This window comes from Amblyomma americanum, chromosome 1 (assembly GCF_052857255.1).
Source record: "Amblyomma americanum isolate KBUSLIRL-KWMA chromosome 1, ASM5285725v1, whole genome shotgun sequence".
Lineage (NCBI taxonomy): Eukaryota > Metazoa > Arthropoda > Arachnida > Ixodida > Ixodidae > Amblyomma > Amblyomma americanum.
In genome coordinates this window covers 177,470,660-177,496,059 of record NC_135497.1, presented here as the reverse complement: position 1 = coordinate 177,496,059, position 25,400 = coordinate 177,470,660, and the positions used below count along the sequence as shown (strand labels likewise).

Here is a 25,400-nt window from a genome sequence, read left to right as displayed (position 1 = left end):
ATGTACAGGGCAATATGCTCAGGAGGCCCAGGCAGAGATGTCCTTAAACGGGTGAAAAAAATGCAGGTACCACCGGGAACAAAAACTTTCTTCTTCAAGCTTCACACCGGGACTCTGTCTGTAAAATCTTTTCAGGAAAAAAAAGGGTTTTACCTACCTTGGGGATCCCACTGCCTTATATGTAAACAACCACAAACAATCGACCACGTTTTCTTGCACTGTTGGGAAGGGGTATATTTTTGGGACGTCCTTCAAAGGACCATCAAAAAAGAATTACCATTGGATCCGTATGGAATCCGATTCCTGCCTACAGCAAAAGAAGATGGCATACCGTTTGATTTAGTAATGCTCGCGGGCCTCCATAGCATATGGTGCTCCCGAATGGCAGGCTTTCGTTGTGACCAGGATGCGCGGCCTGCGCGATTGTATTTCCGTGAGGCAATGCACAAGTTCATCGAGGTTCTGAAAACACAAGCATCTCCCCCTGAGTGGCTTTCGAAGCTCGAACCTTTGAGGAAATCAGGGAATTTATACTGACAAGGCCTGCCCTTCTGGAAGCTGTAGGCTACCTTTTTTGTAGTTTGGGTGTCTACCCGTGTATGTTTTTTGTTGTTGTATTCCGTCGAAGGCCGGCAATAAAAAAAAAGGAGCATAGCTCAGTGGTAGAGAATTCGATTGCAGATCGAGAGGTCCCCGGTTTAAACCCGGGTGCCCCCTTTGTGTATTCGCTTTTGTTTCAGCCGGCTTTCTTATTTTCTTCTTTATAGGAACAATTTGCCTCGCTGCCCTCCGTCTCAGGGGCGTAGCTCAGGGGATTCGACTTCCGGCCATCGAGCGTGACGGTCGTGCGATGACGGGCTCCGTTGGAGCAGCTACAGCGGCCATGTCTGGCCGCGGAAACAGGGCTTTTGCCTCGGATGAAGAGTATCAGGTGATTCTGCCTACCCTTCCTACAGGACGTGTTGTGTTAAACACAGTTTTTTTGCACGCTGACGTGCGGGCCCGTCCTTATCGGGTCGAAGATTTCAGGGATGCGCTGGCTCAGCTGATGCTGCTCCCCGAGGTTATCGCCTTGGGGGCGTATCGCATGAGCCATGTATGGGCTGTTACTTTCGCGAGTGCTGAGGCGGTGACGAAAATTCTTTCTGCCGGCGAACTGAAAGTCAAGGACCGCCGCTGTCTCGTCATCGACCCGGCAAACCAGGACGTCCGCGTCAAGCTGCACTGGCTGCTGCACAACGTGCCCGACGAAGACGTGAGGGTAGCCTTTGCTCCGTACGGCAAGGTGAGCGAAGTCACCAAGGAGCGGTGGCGCGTCCAGGGTGTCGCCAGCAAGGGGTCGACGACACGCTTGGTTTCATTGAAAATGAACCCTGGCGTGAAGCTGGAAGACCTCCCTCACGAAGTCAGGGTTGGCGGTGAGCTGGCTCTCGTGGTTGTACCGGGCAGAGCTCCGCTGTGTCTGCGCTGCCACGGTACTGGGCACATTCGCGGTGAGTGCAAGGTTCCACGATGCGGCGCCTGTCGTCGCTACGGGCACGAAGAAAGCAGCTGCGTACGCACGTACGCGAGTGCTGCCGTCCCAGTCAACACTGACATTTCGTCCGAACTTGTCATGGACGAGGCTGACGCGGAAGACGCTGCAGCAGAGGCAGGGGACAGCGTTGAGAAGGCCCCAGCTGTGCCCCCTCCGGAAATATCCACAAGCGTAGAGGAGCCCAGCAGTAAGCGGCAGCAACAGGTAGCGCAGCCTGCAGAAGTCAAGGCGCCAACGGACGAAGTCTTGAGCAGTGGGGCGTCAGCTCCCGTCGTTCCCCAGCATGGTGACAGCATGGAAGTGTCACATGCATCAACCAGCAACCAAGCAGGGAAGCGACCGCACGAGCACAGTGCGAATGGAGAGCCCAAAGTGAGCGAAGGCGACGAGCCGCCGCAGAAGACTGTTGGTGTCAGGCGACCGACGTTGAAACCGCGGCCGAATGTACAAGCCGAACAACGAGCGGCGGCTAAGCCGCCGCCTTAGTTGGAGTGAGTGCCCTGTGAGTGGTTTCTGTGGGCGTGAGATGGCCTTTTTCGGTGACGGACTGCATGGGCTGATTTTCCAGTCCATACGCAAGAGGCACTTGTGCAAGAGACTTTGGATTACCGGCACCGCACCCATCGAGCACCTCAGACTAGGCAAGTCACCCGCACCGTCGCCTTGTGTCCCGAGGTATGCACCATATGGCTCCTGTACCTAAACTAGATGGCTTCTACACCTCTTAGAGCGTTGCGCATTGCAGCAATTAATGTCAGGAGACTGGCTTCCAAGAAGCGTCAGTACCAACTAAGCCGACTGTTCGTTGATAATGACCTAGACATAATAGCCGTACAGGAGACGAAAGTCGAAAGACAGAAACAGGCGGACCTTATGGTGCAGCCTTTTACGGCACGCTACAATGTTTGTGTGTGCCATTCCTCTGGCACATCGGGCGGTTGTGCTGTATTTATTAGGAATTCTCTGGGGATTTTGGAGCAGAATTTAACTGTGTCAAACTGGCCGTTTGGTTGTAGTGGATTTTTTTTATTGCAATTTGCTATGGAGAGTCATATGCGTGTATGCCCATAACAGGGAGAACGAGCGCAAGGAATTTTTTGAGCGCCTTGAACAATATGTGTGCTGTGAACGGTTAATTGTGCTGTTGGGCGACTTTAACTGCGTTTGTAAAGCAGAGGATAGAATTACAAAAATACTCCTTCGTGACAAAAGTGCGGAATTGTTGAATTCGATTGTGCAAGAAAATGGTTTAGATGATGTTGCTGAAGTTCTTTCGGTAGCGCCGCATTTTACTCACTTCCAGGGCGAAAGTCACGCGAGACTTGACAGAGCGTATGTGTCGCTTGATCTGATTCCTTTGTGCAATAGCTACGAGGTAAAACACATGTCTTTTACCGACCGCAGCTTAGTTACGTTTACCCTGGGGAACAAAGACAAGAAATCTCGTTTCTCGTGGGACCTGTGGAAGTTTAACGCACAGTTACTCGAGGATGAACGCTTTGACATTAAAGTTCATGAATGCATTAAAGCATTGCTATCAGCAGAGCCTGGAAACTGGGTAATTAGGTGGGAAGATTTCAAAAAGCAAGTTAAAATAAACGCGATTGAAAGGGAAAGCACCATATGCCACGATAAACGTGTTAAAGAAATAGAACTACATTGCCAACTTGACTTGCACGTAAGCCTGGAAAGTTCCCAGCCGGGAAGATATAAGAAAGAAATAAGAGATACAAAAAGTAAACTTGAGATTATCGAAAAAGACAAGTATACAGCTGCCATGATACGGGCCCGTGCTGAACGTCTCTGGCTTGACCAAGTACCTACTAAACGCTCGCTTAGTGACGAAAAGAAGTACGCGACTCAGAACGAAGTAAGACAAATCAGGTACAGAAACGAGGTAACGAATGATAGCAAAGTGATTCAGTTGGCGTTTGTTGAGCAGTATCGGGAATTGCTTCGGCGGCGACGGCTTGAAGAAGAGGGGTTTGCAAACACGTTCTTGTCCCGTATGCCAAAACTAGGAGACGATATAAAACAAGGGCTGGAGGTACCAATCAGCATAAGCGAAGTGGGAAGAGCAATCGAAGAGCTGAGTGCCGGAAAATCTCCCGGTCCTGACGGCTTAGGTAGTGAATTTTATAAGAAGTTCTAAACCGAACTCACCCAAGCTCTCCACGGCGTCTTCACCGAAATTTATGAGACAAAGAAAATGCCACCATCATTTTAAACAGCACACGTGGTTTTAATACCCAAGAGTGAGGACCAGGCTAAACTTCTGTCCGTTGGGGCTTATCGGCCGATAAGCCTAACCAACGTTGACTATAAAGTGTTTATGAAGATTCTTGCCAACAGACTGCAAAAGGTCATAAAGGACCTTGTAGGGCCCCACCAAACGTGCGGTATTAAAGGTCGCACCATTGGAACAAATGTGCACATTGCTAGAACTGTTCTTGAATGCTGCGATGCCTTCGGGGGCCGAGTTGCCACGATACAGCTTGACCTTGCAAAGGCCTTCGATCGAGTGTCGCACGACATTCTTTTCGCCATTCTAGAATATGCCAACGTCGGCTCTGTGATAATACAAGGTGTACAGATGGCGTACGACAACTGTGTTACCCGAATTATAGTGAACAAACAGCTGACTGAACCTGTACCTGTGTGTTCTTCGGTCAGGCAGGGTTGCCCGCTCTCGCCTTTCCTCTTTGCGATCTACCTCGAGCCTTTTCTGTTATCACTGTTGCACAATGATGGGATCTGCGGTTTCACTCTTCTGTCGGCGCTAGTAAAAGTGCTTGCTTACGCTGATGATATTGCTGTTTTTTGCGCGGATCAAGGAAGCGTTAAAGAAGTTGTGAAAGTTGCGGGGGAATATTGCAAAAAGACTGGGTCCGAAATTACCTGGGATAAGTGCATAGGTTTTTGGCACGGTGATTGGGACAGCACACCTGCCGTGTTTGCTAACATGAAATGGACGACCGCCCCTGCGAAGTACTTGGGGGTACCCTTGGAGCACTATAAAAGCAGTACGGAGTTGTGGGGTGAGATAGCGCAGAGTGCAAGGAGAAAAGCGGATGGCTGGAAAGGACGTGACCTTTCTGTTTTCGCGCGCGCAAGTGTGTGCAATGTATTTTTAATAGCCAGAATTTGGTATATATTGCAGTTCGTGCTCATTACCCGAGCAAACCTGCAGAAGCTGCATAGAGTGTTTGCTGTCTTTATTTGGAACTCAAATTGGGAGCGAACAAGTCGAGTTAATCTGTTCCTTCCGGTCAAAAGGGGCGGCCTTGGTCTTTCTAATTTGTTTCTGAAGCAAGTTGTCTCAAGATTTTTGTTTCTACGTGATCATACCGATCCCTTGTTGCGCACAATGTTGCAGGTGCGCTTAGGCAACGTGTTGCCGGAATTTGTTGTGTCCATTTACCCGGCCACGAATCGTGCTGTAACAGGTTTTTTGCGTGAAGTTGTGGCAGCCTTTCGCACTTTGAGCGCTCACTTTTCTACACAGTATCTATCTGCTGTACCCAGGAAAAAACTGTACAAAGATTTGCTAGATATATTTATACCTGCTCCCTTATACCGTTCCTTTTGCTGCGGAGGCCCAGGCAAAGATGTGTTAAAGCGAGTTAAGAAGATGCCGGTAAGACCGACTGTCAAATCCTTTTTCTTTAAACTTCTTACCGGTACCCTTCCGGAGAAAACATGGCTAATCGATAAAGGCATTTTTGTGCCCTGGACCACCGAATGCATACTCTGCAAAAAACCCGAGACCATCGAACATGTGTTTATCGACTGCTGGGACCCGGTTTTCCACTGGGACATCTTGCAAAGAACATTGAAGAAAGAACTACCTGTAACTCCTTATGGCATCCGGTTTCTACCTATAGAAAGTGAGGAGATTCCTTACGACATGTTTATGCTACTGGGCCTCCACAGCATCTGGAAAACAAGAATGGCGGCCAGGCACGCCGACGCAAATGTGCGACCAGTGAGAGAAAACTTTATAGAAAGTGCAGTTTTCCTGAGAGATGTTCTCCGCAGTCAACCCCAGCCGCCGGACTGGGTGGCAGTTATGGATGAACTGATTAACATGAAAAAGTTTTAACCCATTGTCTCGGCCAAAGTGTGGCTAGAGATTTTTATGTATTGTTTACCGGTAATAAAGAAAAAAAACAGGGGCGTAGCTCAGTGGTAGAGCATTCGACTGCAGATCGAGAAGTCCCCGGTTCAAACCCGGGTGCCCCCTTTGTTGATTCGCTTCTGTTTCAGCCGGCTCTTGTTTTCTTCTTCTTTATAGGAACAATTTGCCTCGCTGCCCTCCGTCTCAGGGGCGTAGCTCAGTGGTAGAGCATCGGGCAAGTATTTGGGCGTTCCCCTCGATGCTTATCGCGAAAGCGAGGAGTATTGGAAACAGCAAACGAAAGAAGCACGTGACAGAGCTGGAAAATGGAAAGGCACCAATCTCCATTTTCGCCAGAGCTACAGTCTGCAACCTGTTTTTATTAGCAAGCTCTGGTATGTGATGCAGGTTTTGCATTGCTCTCGGGTGCACATTCAGAAGTTACACCGGATTTTTGCCGTCTTTATACGGGCTTCCGAATGGGAACGTTGCAGCGGAACGAACCTGTTCCGGCGGGTAAAAGACGGGGGGTTGGGGCTAGGGCACCTCTTTTTAAGGCAGCTGGTGAACCGTTTTTTGTTTTTTCGCGACGTCTCAGACCCGTTCTTGCGCACCGTGTGCCAGGTGAGGCTGCGGCGATTGCTGCCCGAGTTTGTTGTTACCATAGAAGAGCTCTCGGGTGGAATTTTTGGTTGCTATAAAGAGATTGTAGCAAGTGTTACGTTTATTTCAGCGCGTTTTTCTAGCAATTATTTGTATAAAACTAAAAGAAAGTTGTACCATGATCTTTGTGATACTGTTTTCCCAGAGCCTATGTACAGGGCCTTGTACAGTGGAGGTCCTGGAGCTGATGTTTTTAAAAGGGTAAATAAAATGCAGGTGCCACTAGGAGTAAAGACCTTTTTTAAATTACACACCGGGACACTGCCAGTTAAAAAGTTTTTGGAAGGAAAGGATTACTTTTTACCGTGGGGATCGAACTGCTTAATTTGTAAACAGCCCGAAACAATAGACCATGTTTTTTTGCATTGCTGGGAAGGGGTTTAGTTTTGGGATGTGTTACAAAGGACAATAAAGAAAGAGCTACCACTTGACGCGCAGGGAATTCGTTATATAAGCACAGACAATGAGGATGGGGTACCATTTGATCTCATAATGCTCTTGAGCCTCCACAGTATATGGCGCTCCAGAATGGCAGGCTATTATTGTGACAAAGCCGCACGACCTGCCCGAATTTATTTTCGGGAAAGAATGGACTGCTTTCTGGCCATCCAGAAAGCAGCTGCGGAGCCTCCCGAGTGGCTCTCGAGGCTAGAGCCGCTCTGTATGCTTCGTGAATTTTAGTATGACGAAGCCAGACTCATGATGGCTGACCACGACAGTGTCGTATGTACATAGCGTTTTGTGTGTTTTTTGTTGAGTGTTTTTTGTGGAAAGGTAATGGGTCAAAACCAGGCAATAAAGAAAAAAAAAAGTGGTAGAGCATTCGACTGCAGATCGAGAGGTCCCCGGTTCAAACCCGGGTGCCCCCTTTGTGGATTCGCTTTTGTTTCAGCCGGCTCTCTTGTTTTCTTCTTTATAGGAACAATTTGCCTCGCTGCTCTCTGTCTCGGGGGCGTAGCTCAGTCATTCGACTTCCGGCCACCGAGCGTGACGGACGCGTTATCATGAGCACCGTCGGAGTCGGTTCAGCGGCCCAGTCGGGCCGCGGTAACAGGTTTGTTGTTCCTACTGCCGAAGATTATCAGGTTATTCTGCCCAATCTGCCATCCGGAAGCATCGCCGCCAACACCGTTTTCATGCACGGCGATCCAAAATCCCGGCCCTATCGTGTTGAAGACTACCGGGACACTTTGGCCAACCTTGGTGCGCTCCCCGACGTTTCGGCGTTAGGGGCGTATCAAATGAACCACGTGTGGGCTGTGACAATGACAACTGCTGATGCTGTTTAGAAGTTGGTTTTGGCCGTCGACGTGAAGGTAAAGGATCACCCGTGTTTGCTCATTGATCCGAATAACCGAGAGGTTCGCTTAAAGCTGAATTGGTTGCTACATGGAGTTACCGACGAAGACGTTCGCGTAGCATTGTCGCCCTACGGGAAGGTGTTGGATGTGATCCGGGATAAGTGGCGGGCGCTGGGTGTCATTTAAAAAGAGTCGACAACTCGTACAGTTTGGCTAAAATTGCATGCCGACGTCAAAACAGACTATATCCCACATCAGCTCAAGATAGCCGGAGAGCTAACACTTGTTGTGCCGGGCCGCACTTCCCTGTGTCTGCGCTGCAAGAGCACCGGGCACAAACGTCGCGACTGCAATGTGCCGCGCTGTAGTCGTCGTTTCGGCCACGTCGATGCTGATTGCGCAAAGACGTACGCCAGCGTAGCCGGACCAGTGCAGGCAAACGACATATCGGACCACCTGATGGACGAGGAAGACTCAGAGGAAACAGCAAGGACGAGCCGTAACCTGGTTACGCGAGGTGCATCGTCGAACTTTCAAGGGGAACAACTAATTGACGGCGGAGATAAACCCGCAGACAAGCGGCGACATGACGACGCAGAAGGCGGGAACGAGAAGGATGAGGCAAGCACTACGGGCCACCCCTCTCCCGGAGGAGGCGAGAAACCACCCACCGAGCCGGCACCAGTCACCGTGATGGACAGCGACAGTATTAGTGCCGCTGCAAAGCGACCTCACGACGCAGGCGAAAATGGGAAGGAGCTTAGTGTCGTTGCTGCAGACGAGCCGCCAGCCAAGACGACTGTTGGACGGCGTCCTTCATTTCGACCGCTGCCGAACACTTCGGCGGCGCGCAAGACGGCGGAAACGCCGCCTATGCCGCCGTGAGGACCGCCCTGTGCTAGCACACTCCGGATCAAACCGCAGTTGTGAGGTAAGCGTCATGCCCCCGGTTTTCTTTCCCGCCTTGCTATGATGACTATGGATAAGTCCATTCGCGTGGCAACATTAAATGTCCGAGGACTTGCCGCAAGGAGGAAGCAGAGTCAACTGTACCGCCTGTTAAGCGACTTTGACCTTGACATTCTAGCAGTGCAGGAGACGAAAGTCGAGGGCGACGTAGAAACCGGGGGCATGGTGCAGCAATTCGTAGCGCGATACTGTGCTATTGTGAGCCATTCCGTGGGATATTCTTCAGGCTGCGCATTGTTGGTCCGACATAGTCTAGGAGCTAAAATAGAAGCCGTTACGTCATGCACGTCAGGACGGTTTATTGTATGTGATTTCTTGTTGTCGTCCTTGGAGTGGCGTGTAATCTGTTTGTATGCGCCGACTGTTGCCGGGGAAAGGTGCAGGTTTTTTGAACAGCTAAAACAGTATACCCAGTGTAATAGGTTGGTCATTCTTATTGGCGATTTCAACTGCGTTCTTTCATCCCGGGACAAAACTAGCACCCGACCGTACAAGGATGCAAGCACGACTGCCCTAAATGAAATAATAGGGAACAGTAGTTTGGCGGATGTGGCTGAATGCCTTGGTGGTGGAAGAAATACGCAGTACACCCATTTTCAGGCTTCGAGCCACGCTCGTTTGGATAGAGCTTACGTAAGCCTTGATTTGGTACCCTTTTGCAAGGAGTACCGAGTGAGCGCTGTTTCATTTACTGATCACTGCTTAGTCAGTTTTCTAGTAGCAAGCACGAAAGAAAGGAAAAGAAGCTTCGAGTGGCAGTTATGTAAATTGAATTCAAAATTACTGGATGATGAAATTTTTATGGCAGACGTGACGACGCAAGTTGATGCAATGAAACATATGGGTAATACGACGTACAGAGAAAAATGGGAGAACTTCAAGCAGACAGTTAAAATGAAAGCATTGGAGCGGGCGAGCGCTATACGCAGACAAAAGGGGGCAGAGGAAAAAACGATGCGCAGAAACTTGGAAAAATTGATCAGTGAAGAGTGTAGTAGACCCGGCATGTTCATGGACGGTATTCGCGCACTAAAGCATTAAATCGAACAGTTCGACATCGAAAGATACCACGGTGCTCTGGTGCGAGCGAGAGCTGAAAAGCTGATAGCGGGGGAAGTTCCATCAAAAAGAGCGTTGGGCGCAGAAAAGTGGCACGCGCGGCGCAATCAGATAGTGGAAATTGAAGTTGGTGGAAAAGTTAGTGACACAGCAGAAGATATTGAGCGCGCTTTCTTCGAGCACTACAGTGGGTTATTTGCCAACTGCTCAGTTGACATTGATCGTTTCAAGAAGGACTTCCATTTGTTGATGCCCAGCCTAGACGACAGTAAGAAGGAATTATTGGAGGCAGCTATCTCAGTAGAGGAGGTGAAAAACGCTATTGAAAGCTTGCAGCCGGGGAAGTCTCCGGGCCCGGATGGTCTGACCTCAGCCTTTTATAAACGTCTAAAAAGAACAATTTCACCAGTTTTAGCTGCTGTCTATAATGAGGCATTCGATCTCAATGTACTGCCGCCTTCCTTCGCATCCTCCCACACTGTTCTTATACCGAAATCAGAAGACCCCTCTGTATTGCGCAGAGTAACTTCTTACCGTCCAATTTGCCTCACAAATGGAGACTATAAGATAATGATGAAAATTTTGGCTAAGCGATTGCAGACAGTCATTACTGACCTGGTGGGGCCGCATCAAACGTGCGGTATTAAAGGCCGATATATTTTCTCAAATATACATGTAGCGCGTAGTATCCTTGAGTGCTGCGACGCAATGGGCACACAAGTGGCAATGATCCAAATTGATCTGGAGAAAGCTTTCGATGGGGTGCCTCATGAAATTCTTCTGTGCATACTAGATCATGTGAATGTGGGTAGAATTATTCGAGGCGGGGTCGCCATGGCGTACCAGGATTGCACGACAAGTCTAATTGTCAACAAGGTTGTGGGTTCATGCATTCCAGTCAAACGCTCGGTGCGCCAGGGTTGCCCTCTTTCGCCACTGTTGTTTTGTTTGTATATAGAGTCATTTTGTTTGAGCGTGATACAGAGCGATTGTATGCGCGGTTTTAAACTACATCAGTTAGAAGTCCGACTGTTGGCTTATGCGGATGATATAGCCATGTTTTGTAATGATTACGACAGTGTAACACAGGCTGTTAAGTGTGTTAAAAGTTATTATGCGGCCAGTGGCAGCGCGGTAAACTGGAGTAAGTGCCTGGGATTCTGGCACGGGGATTGGCCGGAGGCCCCAGACACTTTTGCCAACATGAGTTTTACTACGACTCCTGGTAAATACTTGGGAGTTCCTCTTCAGTGTTACAAAGACAGCGAGGCCTACTGGAGGAGTGAAGTGGATAAAATGAGGGAAAGAGTGAATAAATGGAATGGATGGAATTGGTCAATGTTCTCGAGAGCCACAATTTGCAACATATTTTTAGTGAGCAAACTTTGGTATGTCCTTCAAGTCTTGCATTGCTCCAGGGTTCATATCCAAAAATTTCATCGGGTGTTTGCAGTGTTCGTGTGGGCATCTTCCTGGGAAAGATCAAGCCGCACCAATTTATTTCTACGAGTTCGAAATGGAGGACTCAGATTGTCACATTTGTTTTTGAGACAGGTTGTCAATCGGTATTTATTTCTTCGGGACGTTAAGCACCCGTTTCTACACACTGTCTGTCAACTTCGCCTGGGGAAGCACTTGCCTAATATGGTTGTCTCTGCTGGCAGTATGCCCGGTGGAGTGCATGGTTTTCTACGCGAAGTTGTGGTTTCATGTAGGTTTTTGATGGCGCGGTTTTCACTCCAATACCTGAGTGAAGTCACCCGGAAAAAACTGTATAAAGACCTCTGTAGTGTGGTTCTCCCCGTGCCATTATATCGGTCCCTTTACTGGGAAGGTATAGGTAACAAGGTACTAAAGCGTGTTAAGGCAATGTTAGTCCCGTCTGGTGTTAAGACTTTCTTTTCCAAAATACACACTGGAACTCTGACTGTCAAACCGTAGATGGCTGAAAAAGGTTTTTTTGTTCCCTGGGGTACTCACTGTATAATATGCAGAAAGGAGGAGACAATTGAGCATGTGTTCCTTGAATGCTGGGATGCTGTGTTCCTTTGGGATGTGCTTCAGCGCACAATCAAAAAAGAATTTCCGCTTGATGGGTACGGAATTCGCTACTTGCCAATTGAAATTGATGACAGTACCCCATTTGATTTGATCATGCTAATAGCCCTACACAGTATTTGGAAATGCAGAATGGCAGTAAGGCACGCCGATCTCGATGCAAGACCGGCACGGCAATATTTCAAAGAAAGCATAAGCAACTTTGTTCAGGAGAAAAAGATGCTGGAATGTAGTCCAGAGTGGCTGTCACGTGTTGAGTTATTATTGGCGATGAAGGAATTTTAGCATGAGCGTGACCGCACAAGCTGAGCGGCCGTTGTTTTAACAAAGATGTTGATTGTGTTTTAGTGCTTATGTATGAATATGTGCTTTCTTTTCATGTGGGTCAAAATACCGGCAATAAAGAAAGGAAGGGGCGTAGCTCAGTGGTAGAGCATTCGACTGCAGATCGAGAGGTCCCCGGTTCAAACCCGGGTGCCCCCTTTCGCTTTTGTTTCAGCCGGCTCTTGTTTTCTTCTTCTTTATAGGAACAATTTGCCTCGCTGCCCTCCGTCTCAGGGGCGTAGCTCAGTGGTAGAGCATTCTTTTTATTTTCTTTATTGCCTGGCTATGACCCATAACATTTACACAAAAAACACTCAACAAAAAACACAAAACTATGTACATACGACACTGTCGTGGTCAGCCATCATGAGTCTGGCTTCGTCATACTAAAATTCACGAAGCATACAGAGCGGCTCTAGCCTCGAGAGCCACTCGGGAGGCTCCGCAGCTGCTTTCTGGATGGCCAGAAAGCAGTCCATTCTTTCCCGAAAATAAATTCGGGCAGGTCGTGCGTCTTTGTCACAATAATAGCCTGCCATTCTGGAGCGCCATATACTGTGGAGGCCCAAGAGCATTATGAGATCAAATGGTACCCCATCCTCATTGTCTGTGCTTAAATAACGAATTCCCTGCGCGTCAAGTGGTAGCTCTTTCTTTATTGTCCTTTGTAACACATCCCAAAAATAAACCCCTTCCCAGCAGTGCAAAAAAACATGGTCTATTGTTTCGGGCTGTTTACAAATTAAGCAGATCGATCCCCACGGTAAAAAGAAATCCTTTCCTTCCAAAAACTTTTTAACTGGGAGTGTCCCGGTGTGTAATTTAAAAAAGAAGGTTTTTACTTTTGGTGGCACCTGCATTTTCTTTACCCTTTTTAAAACATCAGCTCCAGGACTTCCACTGTACAAGGCCCTGTACATAGGCTCTGGGAAAACAATATCACAAAGATCATGGTACAACTTCTTTCTGTTAGTTTTATACAAATAATCGCTAGAAAAACGCGCTGAAAGAAACCTAACACTTGCTACAATCTCTCTGTAGTAACCAAAAATTCCACCCGAGAGCTCTTCTGTGGTAACAAGAAACTCGGGCAGCAATCGCCGCAGCCTCACCTGGCACACGGTGCGCAAGAACGGGTCTGAGACGTCGCGAAAAAACAAAAAACGGTTCACCAGCTGCCTTAAAAAGAGGTGCCCTAGCCCCAACCCCCCGTCTTTTACCCGCCGGAACAGGTTCGTTCGGCTGCAACGTTCCCATTCGGAAGCCCCTATAAAGACGGCAAAAATCCGGTGTAACTTCTGAATGTGCACCCGGGAGCAATGCAAAACCTGCATCACATACCAGAGCTTGCTAATAAAAAACAGGTTGCACACTGTAGCTCTGGCGAAAATGGAGAGATTGGTGCCTTTCCATTTTCCAGCTCTGTCACGTGCTTCTTTCGTTTGCTGTTTCCAATACTCCTCGCTTTCGCGATAAGCATCGAGCGGAACGCCCAAATACTTGCCCGGTGTCGTCGTCCACGGTACGTTGGCAAAATGGTCCGGGTGGGATGGCCACCATCCATGCCAGAGTCCGAGGCATTTGCACCAATTAACCACGCTACCGGTGGTAGAGCATTCGACTGCAGATCGAGAGGTCCCCGGTTCAAACCCGGGTTCCCCCTTTCGCTTTTGTTTCAGCCGGCTCTCTTGTTTTCTTCTTTATAGGAACAATTTGCCTCTCTGCCCTATGTCTCTGGGGCGTAGCTCAGTGGTAGAGCATTCGACTGCAGATCGAGAGGTCCCCGGTTCAAACCCGGGTTCCCCCTTTCGCTTTTGTTTCAGCCGGCTCTCTTGTTTTCTTCTTTATAGGAAGAAGTTGCCTCTCTGCCCTCTGTCTCGGGGGCGTAGCTCAGTGGTAGAGCATTCGACTGCAGATCGAGAGGTCCCCGGTTCAAACCCGGGTGCCCCTTTCGCTTTTGTTTCAGCCGGCTCTCTTGTTCTCTTCTTTATAGGAACAATTTGCCTCTCTGCCCTCTGTCTTGGGGGCGTAGCTCAGTGGTAGAGCATTCGACTGCAGATCGAGAGGTCCCCGGTTCAAACCCGGGTGCCCCTTTCGCTTTTGTTTCAGCCGGCTCTCTTGTTCTCTTCTTTATAGGAACAATTTGCCTCTCTGCCCTCAGTCTTGGGGGCGTAGCTCAGTGGTAGAGCATTCGACTGCAGATCGAGAGGTCCCCGGTTCAAACCCGGGTGCCCCTTTCGCTTTTGTTTCAGCCGGCTCTCTTGTTCTCTTCTTTATAGGAACAATTTGCCTCTCTGCCCTCTGTCTTGGGGGCGTAGCTCAGTGGTAGAGCATTCGACTGCAGATCGAGAGGTCCCCGTTTCAAACCCGGGTGCCCCTTTCGCTTTTGTTTCAGCCGGCTCTCTTGTTCTCTTCTTTATAGGAACAATTTGCCTCTCTGCCCTCTGTCTTGGGGGCGTAGCTCAGTGGTAGAGCATTCGATTGCAGATCGAGAGGTCCCCGGTTCAAACCCGGGTGCCCCCTTTCGCTTTTGTTTCAGCCGGCTCTCTTGTTTTCTTCTTTATAGGAACAATTTGCCTCGCTGCCCTCGGTCTCGGGGGCGTAGCTCAGTGGTAGAGCATTCGACTGCAGATCGAGAGGTCCCCGGTTCAAACCCGGGTGCCCCCTTTCGCTTTTGTTTCAGCCGGCTCTCTTGTTTTCTTCTTTATAGGAACAATTTGCCTCGCTGCCCTCTGTCTCGGGGGCGTAGCTCAGTGGTAGAGCATTCGACTGCAGATCGAGAGGTCCCCGGTTCAAACCCGGGTGCCCCCTTTCGCTTTTGTTTCAGCCGGCTCTCTTGTTCTCTTCTTTATAGGAACAATTTGCCTCCCTGCCCTCTGTCTCGGGGGCGTAGCTCAGTGGTAGAGCATTCGACTGCAGATCGAAAGGTCCCCGGTTCAAACCCGGGTTCCCCCTTTCGCTTTTGTTTCAGCCGGCTCTCTTGTTTTCTTCTTTATAGGAACAATTTGCCTCTCTGCCCTCTGTCTCTGGGGCGTAGCTCAGTGGTAGAGCATTCGACTGCAGATCGAGAGGTCCCCGGTTCAAACCCGGGTTCCCCCTTTCGCTTTTGTTTCAGCCGGCTCTCTTGTTTTCTTCTTTATAGGAAGAAGTTGCCTCGCTGCCCTCGGTCTCGGGGGCGTAGCTCAGTGGTAGAGCATTCGACTGCAGATCGAGAGGTCCCCGGTTCAAACCCGGGTGCCCCCTTTCGCTTTTGTTTCAGCCGGCTCTCTTGTTTTCTTCTTTATAGGAACAATTTGCCTCGCTGCCCTCTATCTCGGGGGCGTAGCTCAGTGATATAGCATTCGACTGCGGATTGAGAGGTCCCCGGTTCAAACCTGGGTGCCCCCTTTCGCTTTTGTTTCAGCCGGCTCTCTTGTTTTCTTCTTTATAGGAACAATTTGCCTCGCTGCCCTCTGTCTCGGGGGCGTAGCTCAGGGATTCGACTTCCGGCCACCGAGCGTGACGGACGTGCGATGACGGGCTCCGTTGGAGCAGCTACAGCCGTCATGTCTGGCGGCGGAAACAGGGCTTTTGCCTCGGATGAAGAGTATCAGGTGATTCTGCCTACCCTTCCTACAGGACGTGTTGTGTTGAACACAGTTTTTTTGCACGCTGACGTGCGGGCCCGTCCTTATCGGGTCGAAGATTTCAGGGATGCGCTGGCTCAGCTGATGCTGCTCCCCGAGGTTATCGCCTTGGGGGCGTATCGCATGAGCCATGTATGGGCTGTTACTTTCGCGAGTGCTGAGGCGGTGACGAAAATTCTTTCTGCCGGAGACCTGAAAGTCAAGGACCGCCGCTGTCTCGTCATCGACCCGGCAAACCAGGACGTTCGCGTCAAGCTGCACTGGCTGCTGCACAACGTGCCCGACGAAGACGTGAGGGTAGCCTTTGCTCCGTACGGCAAGGTGAGCGAAGTCTCCAAGGAGCGGTGGCGCGTCCAGGGTGTCGCCAGCAAGGGGTCGACGACACGCTTGGTTTCATTGAAAATGAACCCTGGCGTGAAGCTGGAAGACCTCCCTCACGAAGTCAGGGTTGGCGGTGAGCTGGCTCTCGTGGTTGTACCGGGCAGAGCTCCGCTGTGTCTGCGCTGCCACGATACTGGGCACATTCGTCGTGAGTGCAAGGTTCCACGATGCGGCGCCTGTCGTCGCTACGGGCAAGAAGAAAGCAGCTGCGTACGCACGTACGCGAGTGCTGCCGTCCCAGTCAACACTGACATTTCGTCCGAACTTGTCATGGACGAGGCTGACGCGGAAGACGCTGCAGCAGAGGCAGGGGACCGCGTGGAGAAGGCCCCTGCTGTGCCCCCTACGGAAATATCCGCAAGCGTAGAGGAGCCCAGCAGTAAGCGGCAGCAACAGGTAGCGCAGCCTGCAGAAGTCAAGGCGCCAACGGACGAAGTCTTGAGCGGTGGGGCGTCAGCTCCCGTCGTTCCCCAGCATGGTGACAGCATGGAAGTGTCACATGCATCAACCAGCAACCAAGCAGGGAAGCGACCGCACGAGCACAGTGCGAATGGAGAGACCAAAGTGAGCGAAGGCGACGAGCCGCCGCAGAAGACTGTTGGTGTCAGGCGACCGACGTTGAAACCGCGGCCGAATGTACAGGCCGATCAACGAGCGGCGGCTAAGCCGCCGCCTTAGTTGGAGTGAGTGCCCTGTGAGTGGTTTCTGTGGGCGTGAGATGGCCTTTTTCGGTAACGGACTGCATGGGCTGATTTTCCAGTCCATACGCAAGAGGCACTTGTGCAAGAGACTTTGGATTACCGGCACCGCACCCATCGAGCACCTCAGACTAGGCAAGTCACCCGCACCGTCGCCTTGTGTCCCGAGGTATGCACCATATGGCTCCTGTACCTAAACTAGATGGCTTCTACACCTCTTAGAGCGTTGCGCATTGCAACAATTAATGTCAGGGGACTGGCTTCCAAGAAGCGTCAGTACCAGCTAAGCCGGCTGTTCGTTGATAATGACCTAGACATAATAGCCGTACAGGAGACGAAAGTCGAAAGACAGGAACAGGCGGACCTTATGGTGCAGCCTTTTACGGCACGCTACAATGTTTGTGTGTGCCATTCTTCTGGCACATCGGGCGGTTGTGCTGTATTTATTAGGAATTCTCTGGGAATTGTCGAGCAGAATTTAACTGTGTGTCAAACTGGCCGTTTGGTTGTAGTGGATTTTTTTTATTGCAATTTGCTATGGAGAGTCATATGCGTGTATGCTCCTAACAGGGAGAACGAGCGCAAGGAATTTTTTGAGCGCGTTGAACCATATGTGTGCTGTGAGCGGTTAATTGTGCTTTTGGGCGACTTTAACTGCGTTTTTAAAGCAGAAGATAGAATTACAAAAAGACTCCTTCGTGACAAAAGTGCGGAATTGTTGAATTCGATTGTGCAAGAAAATGGTTTAGATGATGTTGCTGAAGTTCTTTCGGTAGCGCCGCATTTTACTCACTTCCAGGGTGAAAGTCACGCGAGACTTGACAGAGCGTATGTGTCGCTTGATCTGATTCCTTTGTGCAATAGCTACGAGGTAAAACACATGTCTTTTACCGACCGCAGCTTAGTTACGTTTACCCTGGGGAACAAAGACAAGAAATCTCGTTTCTCGTGGGACCTGTGGAAGTTTAACGCACAATTACTCGAGGATGAACGCTTTGACATTAAAGTTAATGAATGCATTAAAGCATTGCTATCAGCAGAGCCTGGGAACTGGGTAATTAGGTGGGAAGATTTCAAAGAACAAGTGAAAATAAACGCGATTGAAAGGGCAAGCATCATATGCCACGATAAACGTGTTAAAGAAAAAGAACTACATTGCCAACTTGACTTGCTCGTAAGCCTGGAAAGTTCCCAGCCGGGAAGATATAAGAAAGAAATAAGAGATACAAAAAGTAAACTTGAGATTATCGAAAAAGACAAGTATACAGCTGCCATGATACGGGCCCGTGCTGAACGTCTCTGGCTTGACCAAGTACCTACTAAACGCTCGCTTAGTGACGAAAAGAAGTACGCGACTCAGAACGAAGTAAGACAAATCAGGTACAGAAACGAGGTAACGAATGATAGCAAAGTGATTCAATTGGCGTTTGTTGAGCAGTATCGGGAATTGCTTGGGCGGCGACGGCTTGAAGAGGGGTTTGCAAACACGTTCTTGTCCCGTATGCCAAAACTAGGAGACGATATAAAACAAGGGCTGGAGGTACCAATCAGCGTAAGGGAAGTGGGAAGAGCAATCGAAGAGCTGAGTGCCGGAAAATCTCCCGGTCCTGACGGCTTAGGTAGTGAATTTTATAAGAAGTTCAAAGCCGAACTCACCCAAGCTCTCCACTGCGTCTTCACCGAAATTTATGAGACAAAGAAAATGCCACCATCATTTAAAACAGCACACGTGGTTTTAATACCGAAGAGTGAGGACCAGGCTAAACTTCTGTCCGTTGGGGCTTATCGGCCGATAAGCCTAACCAACGTTGACTATAAAGTGTTTATGAAGATTCTTGCCAACAGACTGCAAAAGGTCATAAAGGACCTTGTAGGGCCCCACCAAACGTGCGGTATTAAAGGTCGCACCATTGGAACAAATGTGCACATTGCCAGAACTGTTCTTGAATGCTGCGATGCCTTCGGGGGCCGAGTTGCCATGATACAGCTTGACCTTGCAAAGGCCTTCGATCGAGTGTCGCACGACATTCTTTTCGCCATTCTAGAATATGAAAACGTCGGCTCTGTGATAATACAAGGTGTACAGATGGCGTACGACAACTGTGTTACCCGAATTATAGTGAACAAACAGCTGTCTGAACCTGTACCTGTGTGTTCTTCGGTCAGGCAGGGTTGCCCGCTCTCGCCTTTGCTCTTTGCGATCTACCTTGAGCCTTTTCTGTTATCACTGTTGCACAATGATGGGATCTGCGGTTTCACTCTTCTGTCGGCGCAAGTAAAAGTGCTTGCTTACGCTGATGATATTGCTGTTTTTTGCGCGGATCAAGAAAGCGTTAAAGAAGTTGTGAAAGTTGCGGGGGAATATTGCAAAAAGACTGGGTCCGAAATTAACTGGGATAAGTGCATAGGTTTTTGGCACGGTGATTGGGACAGCACACCTGCCGTGTTTGCTAACATGAAATGGACGACCGCCCCTGCGAAGTACTTGGGGGTACCCTTGGAGCACTATAAAAGCAGTACGGAGTTGTGGGGTGAGATAGCGCAGAGTGCAAGGAGAAAAGCGGATGGCTGGAAAGGACGTGACCTTTCTGTTTTCGCGCGCGCAAGTGTGTGCAATGTATTTTTAATAGCCAGAATTTGGTATATATTGCAGTTCGTGCTCATTACCCGAGCAAACCTGCAGAAGCTGCATAGAGTGTTTGCTGTCTTTATTTGGAACTCAAATTGGGAGCGAACAAGTCGAGTTAATCTGTTCCTTCCGGTCAAAAGGGGCGGCCTTGGTCTTTCTAATTTGTTTCTGAAGCAAGTTGTCTCAAGATTTTTGTTTCTACGTGATCAAACCGATCCCTTGTTGCGCACAATGTTGCAGGTGCGCTTAGGCAACGTGTTGCCGGAATTTGTTGTGTCCAGTTACCCGGCCACGAATCGTGCTGTAACAGGTTTTTTGCGTGAAGTTGTGGCAGCCTTTCGCACTTTGAGCGCCCACTTTTCTACACAGTATCTATCTGCTGTACCCAGGAAAAAACTGTACAAAGATTTGCTAGATATATTTATACCTGCTCCCTTATACCGTTCCTTTTGCTGCGGAGGCCCAGGCAAAGATGTGTTAAAGCGAGTTAAGAAGATGCCGGTAAGACCGACTGTCAAATCCTTTTTCTTTAAACTTCATACCGGTACCCTTCCGGTGAAAACATGGCTAAACGATAAAGGCATTTTTGTGCCCTGGACCACCGACTGCATACTCTGCAAAAAACCCGAGACCATCGAACATGTGTTTATCGACTGCTGGGACCCGGTTTTCCACTGGGACATCTTGCAAAGAACATTGAAGAAAGAACTACCTGTAACTCCTTATGGCATCCGGTTTCTACCTATAGAAAGTGAGGAGGTTCCTTACGACATGTTTATGCTACTGGGCCTCCACAGCATCTGGAAAACGAGAATGGCGGCCAGGCACGCCGACGCAAATGTGCGACCAGTGAGAGAAAACTTTATAGAAAGTGCAGTTTTCCTGAGAGATGTTCTCCGCAGTCAACCCCAGCCGCCGGACTGGGTGGCAGTTATGGATGAACTGATTAACATGAAAAAGTTTTAACCCATTGTCTCGGCCAAAGTGTGGCTAGAGATTTTTATGTATTGTTTACCGGTAATAAAGAAAAAAAAAATCGGGGGCGTAGCTCAGTGGTAGAGCATTCGACTGCAGATCGAGAGGTCCCCGGTTCAAACCCGGGTTCCCCCTTTCGCTTTTGTTTCAGCCGGCTCTCTTGTTTTCTTCTTTATAGGAACAATTTGCCTCGCTGCCCTCTGTCTCGGGGACATAGCTCAGTGGTAGAGCATTCGACTGCAGATCGAGAGGTCCCCGGTTCAAACCCGGGTGCCCCCTTTCGCTTTTGTTTCAGCCGGCTCTCTTGTTTTCTTCTTTATAGGAACAATTTGCCTCGCTGCCCTCTGTCTCGGGGGCGTAGCTCAGTGGATTCGACTTCCGGCCACCGAGCGTGACGGACGTGCGATGACGGGCTCCGTTGGAGCAGCTACAGCGGTCATGTCTGGCCGCGGAAACAGGGCTTTTGCCTCGGATGAAGAGTATCAGGTGATTCTGCCTACCCTTCCTACAGGACGTGTTGTGTTGAACACAGTTTTTTTGCACGCTGACGTGCGGGCCCGTCCTTATCGGGTCGAAGATTTCAGGGATGCGCTGGCTCAGCTGATGCTGCTCCCTGAGGTTATCGCCTTGGGGGCGTATCGCATGAGCCATGTATGGGCTGTTACTTTCGCGAGTGCTGAGGCGGTGACGAAAATTCTATCTGCCGGAGACCTGAAAGTCAAGGACCGCCGCTGTCTGGTCATCGACCCGGCAAACCAGGACGTCCGCGTCAAGCTGCACTGGCTGCTGCACAACGTGCCCGACGAAGACGTGAGGGTAGCCTTTGCTCCGTACGGCAAGGTGAGCGAAGTCTCCAAGGAGCGGTGGCGCGTCCAGGGTGTCGCCAGCAAGGGGTCGACGACACGCTTGGTTTCATTGAAAATGAACCCTGGCGTGAAGCTGGAAGACCTCCCTCACGAAGTCAGGGTTGGCGGTGAGCTGGCTCTCGTGGTTGTACCGGGCAGAGCGCCGCTGTGTCTGCGTTGCCACGGTACTGGGCACATTCGCCGTGAGTGCAAGGTTCCACGATGCGGCGCCTGTCGTCGCTACGGGCACGAAGAAAGCAGCTGCGTACGCACGTACGCGAGTGCTGCCGTCCCAGTCAACACTGACATTTCGTCCGAACTTGTCATGGACGAGGCTGACGCGGAAGACGCTGCAGCAGAGGCAGGGGACAGCGTGGAGAAGGCCCCTGCTGTGCCCCCTACGGAAATATCCGCAAGCGTAGAGGAGCCCAGCAGTAAGCGGCAGCAACAGGTAGCGCAGCCTGCAGAAGTCAAGGCGCCAACGGACGAAGTCTTGAGCGGTGGGGCGTCAGCTCCCGTCGTTCCCCAGCATGGTGACAGCATGGAAGTGTCACATGCATCAACCAGCAACCAAGCAGGGAAGCGACCGCACGAGCACAGTGCGAATGGAGAGACCAAAGTGAGCGAAGGCGACGAGCCGCCGCAGAAGACTGTTGGTGTCAGGCGACCGACGTTGAAACCGCGGCCGAATGTACAGGCCGATCAACGAGCGGCGGCTAAGCCGCCGCCTTAGTTGGAGTGAGTGCCCTGTGAGTGGTTTCTGTGGGCGTGAGATGGCCTTTTTCGGTAACGGACTGCATGGGCTGATTTTCCAGTCCATACGCAAGAGGCACTTGTGCAAGAGACTTTGGATTACCGGCACCGCACCCATCGAGCACCTCAGACTAGGCAAGTCACCCGCACCGTCGCCTTGTGTCCCGAGGTATGCACCATATGGCTCCTGTACCTAAACTAGATGGCTTCTACACCTCTTAGAGCGTTGCGCATTGCAACAATTAATGTCAGGGGACTGGCTTCCAAGAAGCGTCAGTACCAGCTAAGCCGGCTGTTCGTTGATAATGACCTAGACATAATAGCCGTACAGGAGACGAAAGTCGAAAGACAGGAACAGGCGGACCTTATGGTGCAGCCTTTTACGGCACGCTACAATGTTTGTGTGTGCCATTCTTCTGGCACATCGGGCGGTTGTGCTGTATTTATTAGGAATTCTCTGGGAATTGTCGAGCAGAATTTAACTGTGTGTCAAACTGGCCGTTTGGTTGTAGTGGATTTTTTTTATTGCAATTTGCTATGGAGAGTCATATGCGTGTATGCTCCTAACAGGGAGAACGAGCGCAAGGAATTTTTTGAGCGCGTTGAACCATATGTGTGCTGTGAGCGGTTAATTGTGCTTTTGGGCGACTTTAACTGCGTTTTTAAAGCAGAAGATAGAATTACAAAAAGACTCCTTCGTGACAAAAGTGCGGAATTGTTGAATTCGATTGTGCAAGAAAATGGTTTAGATGATGTTGCTGAAGTTCTTTCGGTAGCGCCGCATTTTACTCACTTCCAGGGTGAAAGTCACGCGAGACTTGACAGAGCGTATGTGTCGCTTGATCTGATTCCTTTGTGCAATAGCTACGAGGTAAAACACATGTCTTTTACCGACCACAGCTTAGTTACGTTTACCCTGGGGAACAAAGACAAGAAATCTCGTTTCTCGTGGGACCTGTGGAAGTTTAACGCACAATTACTCGAGGATGAACGCTTTGACATTAAAGTTAATGAATGCATTAAAGCATTGCTATCAGCAGAGCCTGGGAACTGGGTAATTAGGTGGGAAGATTTCAAAGAACAAGTGAAAATAAACGCGATTGAAAGGGCAAGCATCATATGCCACGATAAACGTGTTAAAGAAAAAGAACTACATTGTCAACTTGACTTGCTCGTAAGCCTGGAAAGTTCCCAGCCGGGAAGATATAAGAAAGAAATAAGAGATACAAAAAGTAAACTTGAGATTATCGAAAAAGACAAGTATACAGCTGCCATGATACGGGCCCGTGCTGAACGTCTCTGGCTTGACCAAGTACCTACTAAACGCTCGCTTAGTGACGAAAAGAAGTACGCGACTCAGAACGAAGTAAGACAAATCAGGTACAGAAACGAGGTAACGAATGATAGCAAAGTGATTCAATTGGCGTTTGTTGAGCAGTATCGGGAATTGCTTGGGCGGCGACGGCTTGAAGAGGGGTTTGCAAACACGTTCTTGTCCCGTATGCCAAAACTAGGAGACGATATAAAACAAGGGCTGGAGGTACCAATCAGCGTAAGGGAAGTGGGAAGAGCAATCGAAGAGCTGAGTGCCGGAAAATCTCCCGGTCCTGACGGCTTAGGTAGTGAATTTTATAAGAAGTTCAAAGCCGAACTCACCCAAGCTCTCCACTGCGTCTTCACCGAAATTTATGAGACAAAGAAAATGCCACCATCATTTAAAACAGCACACGTGGTTTTAATACCCAAGAGTGAGGACCAGGCTAAACTTCTGTCCGTTGGGGCTTATCGGCCGATAAGCCTAACCAACGTTGACTATAAAGTGTTTATGAAGATTCTTGCCAACAGACTGCAAAAGGTCATAAAGGACCTTGTAGGGCCCCACCAAACGTGCGGTATTAAAGGTCGCACCATTGGAACAAATGTGCACATTGCCAGAACTGTTCTTGAATGCTGCGATGCCTTCGGGGGCCGAGTTGCCATGATACAGCTTGACCTTGCAAAGGCCTTCGATCGAGTGTCGCACGACATTCTTTTCGCCATTCTAGAATATGAAAACGTCGGCTCTGTGATAATACAAGGTGTACAGATGGCGTACGACAACTGTGTTACCCGAATTATAGTGAACAAACAGCTGACTGAACCTGTACCTGTGTGTTCTTCGGTCAGGCAGGGTTGCCCGCTCTCGCCTTTGCTCTTTGCGATCTACCTTGAGCCTTTTCTGTTATCACTGTTGCACAATGATGGGATCTGCGGTTTCACTCTTCTGTCGGCGCAAGTAAAAGTGCTTGCTTACGCTGATGATATTGCTGTTTTTTGCGCGGATCAAGAAAGCGTTAAAGAAGTTGTGAAAGTTGCGGGGGAATATTGCAAAAAGACTGGGTCCGAAATTAACTGGGATAAGTGCATAGGTTTTTGGCACGGTGATTGGGACAGCACACCTGCCGTGTTTGCTAACATGAAATGGACGACCGCCCCTGCGAAGTACTTGGGGGTACCCTTGGAGCACTATAAAAGCAGTACGGAGTTGTGGGGTGAGATAGCGCAGAGTGCAAGGAGAAAAGCGGATGGCTGGAAAGGACGTGACCTTTCTGTTTTCGCGCGCGCAAGTGTGTGCAATGTATTTTTAATAGCCAGAATTTGGTATATATTGCAGTTCGTGCTCATTACCCGAGCAAACCTGCAGAAGCTGCATAGAGTGTTTGCTGTCTTTATTTGGAACTCAAATTGGGAGCGAACAAGTCGAGTTAATCTGTTCCTTCCGGTCAAAAGGGGCGGCCTTGGTCTTTCTAATTTGTTTCTGAAGCAAGTTGTCTCAAGATTTTTGTTTCTACGTGATCAAACCGATCCCTTGTTGCGCACAATGTTGCAGGTGCGCTTAGGCAACGTGTTGCCGGAATTTGTTGTGTCCAGTTACCCGGCCACGAATCGTGCTGTAACAGGTTTTTTGCGTGAAGTTGTGGCAGCCTTTCGCACTTTGAGCGCTCACTTTTCTACACAGTATCTATCTGCTGTACCCAGGAAAAAACTGTACAAAGATTTGCTAGATATATTTATACCTGCTCCCTTATACCGTTCCTTTTGCTGCGGAGGCCCAGGCAAAGATGTGTTAAAGCGAGTTAAGAAGATGCCGGTAAGACCGACTGTCAAATCCTTTTTCTTCAAACTTCATACCGGTACCCTTCCGGTGAAAACATGGCTAAACGATAAAGGCATTTTTGTGCCCTGGACCACCGACTGCATACTCTGCAAAAAACCCGAGACCATCGAACATGTGTTTATCGACTGCTGGGACCCGGTTTTCCACTGGGACATCTTGCAAAGAACATTGAAGAAAGAACTACCTGTAACTCCTTATGGCATCCGGTTTCTACCTATAGAAAGTGAGGAGGTTCCTTACGACATGTTTATGCTACTGGGCCTCCACAGCATCTGGAAAACGAGAATGGCGGCCAGGCACGCCGACGC

General features: G+C 49.5%; 16 non-coding genes across 16 annotated transcripts; all 16 read left to right on the top strand.

Moving 5' to 3' along the window:
- The first annotated feature begins 645 nt into the window (after positions 1 to 645).
- Positions 646 to 717, top strand: TRNAC-GCA (transfer RNA cysteine (anticodon GCA)). Its single transcript has one exon. It is a non-coding gene; the product is annotated as a tRNA-Cys (tRNA).
- A 4,991-nt stretch (positions 718 to 5,708) lies between these two features.
- TRNAC-GCA (transfer RNA cysteine (anticodon GCA)) lies at positions 5,709 to 5,780 on the top strand. The gene has a single exon. It is a non-coding gene; the product is annotated as a tRNA-Cys (tRNA).
- Positions 5,781 to 12,115: 6,335 nt separating this feature from the next.
- On the top strand, positions 12,116 to 12,187 carry TRNAC-GCA (transfer RNA cysteine (anticodon GCA)). The gene has a single exon. It is a non-coding gene; the product is annotated as a tRNA-Cys (tRNA).
- Positions 12,188 to 13,763: 1,576 nt separating this feature from the next.
- On the top strand, positions 13,764 to 13,835 carry TRNAC-GCA (transfer RNA cysteine (anticodon GCA)). Its single transcript has one exon. It is a non-coding gene; the product is annotated as a tRNA-Cys (tRNA).
- Positions 13,836 to 13,907: 72 nt separating this feature from the next.
- On the top strand, positions 13,908 to 13,979 carry TRNAC-GCA (transfer RNA cysteine (anticodon GCA)). Its single transcript has one exon. It is a non-coding gene; the product is annotated as a tRNA-Cys (tRNA).
- A 71-nt stretch (positions 13,980 to 14,050) lies between these two features.
- Positions 14,051 to 14,122, top strand: TRNAC-GCA (transfer RNA cysteine (anticodon GCA)). Its single transcript has one exon. It is a non-coding gene; the product is annotated as a tRNA-Cys (tRNA).
- Positions 14,123 to 14,193: 71 nt separating this feature from the next.
- TRNAC-GCA (transfer RNA cysteine (anticodon GCA)) lies at positions 14,194 to 14,265 on the top strand. The gene has a single exon. It is a non-coding gene; the product is annotated as a tRNA-Cys (tRNA).
- Positions 14,266 to 14,336: 71 nt separating this feature from the next.
- On the top strand, positions 14,337 to 14,408 carry TRNAC-GCA (transfer RNA cysteine (anticodon GCA)). Its single transcript has one exon. It is a non-coding gene; the product is annotated as a tRNA-Cys (tRNA).
- Positions 14,409 to 14,479: 71 nt separating this feature from the next.
- Positions 14,480 to 14,551, top strand: TRNAC-GCA (transfer RNA cysteine (anticodon GCA)). The gene has a single exon. It is a non-coding gene; the product is annotated as a tRNA-Cys (tRNA).
- A 72-nt stretch (positions 14,552 to 14,623) lies between these two features.
- On the top strand, positions 14,624 to 14,695 carry TRNAC-GCA (transfer RNA cysteine (anticodon GCA)). Its single transcript has one exon. It is a non-coding gene; the product is annotated as a tRNA-Cys (tRNA).
- Positions 14,696 to 14,767: 72 nt separating this feature from the next.
- TRNAC-GCA (transfer RNA cysteine (anticodon GCA)) lies at positions 14,768 to 14,839 on the top strand. Its single transcript has one exon. It is a non-coding gene; the product is annotated as a tRNA-Cys (tRNA).
- A 72-nt stretch (positions 14,840 to 14,911) lies between these two features.
- TRNAC-GCA (transfer RNA cysteine (anticodon GCA)) lies at positions 14,912 to 14,983 on the top strand. The gene has a single exon. It is a non-coding gene; the product is annotated as a tRNA-Cys (tRNA).
- A 72-nt stretch (positions 14,984 to 15,055) lies between these two features.
- On the top strand, positions 15,056 to 15,127 carry TRNAC-GCA (transfer RNA cysteine (anticodon GCA)). Its single transcript has one exon. It is a non-coding gene; the product is annotated as a tRNA-Cys (tRNA).
- Positions 15,128 to 15,199: 72 nt separating this feature from the next.
- On the top strand, positions 15,200 to 15,271 carry TRNAC-GCA (transfer RNA cysteine (anticodon GCA)). Its single transcript has one exon. It is a non-coding gene; the product is annotated as a tRNA-Cys (tRNA).
- Positions 15,272 to 20,400: 5,129 nt separating this feature from the next.
- Positions 20,401 to 20,472, top strand: TRNAC-GCA (transfer RNA cysteine (anticodon GCA)). Its single transcript has one exon. It is a non-coding gene; the product is annotated as a tRNA-Cys (tRNA).
- Positions 20,473 to 20,544: 72 nt separating this feature from the next.
- On the top strand, positions 20,545 to 20,616 carry TRNAC-GCA (transfer RNA cysteine (anticodon GCA)). Its single transcript has one exon. It is a non-coding gene; the product is annotated as a tRNA-Cys (tRNA).
- The last annotated feature ends 4,784 nt before the right edge of the window (positions 20,617 to 25,400 follow it).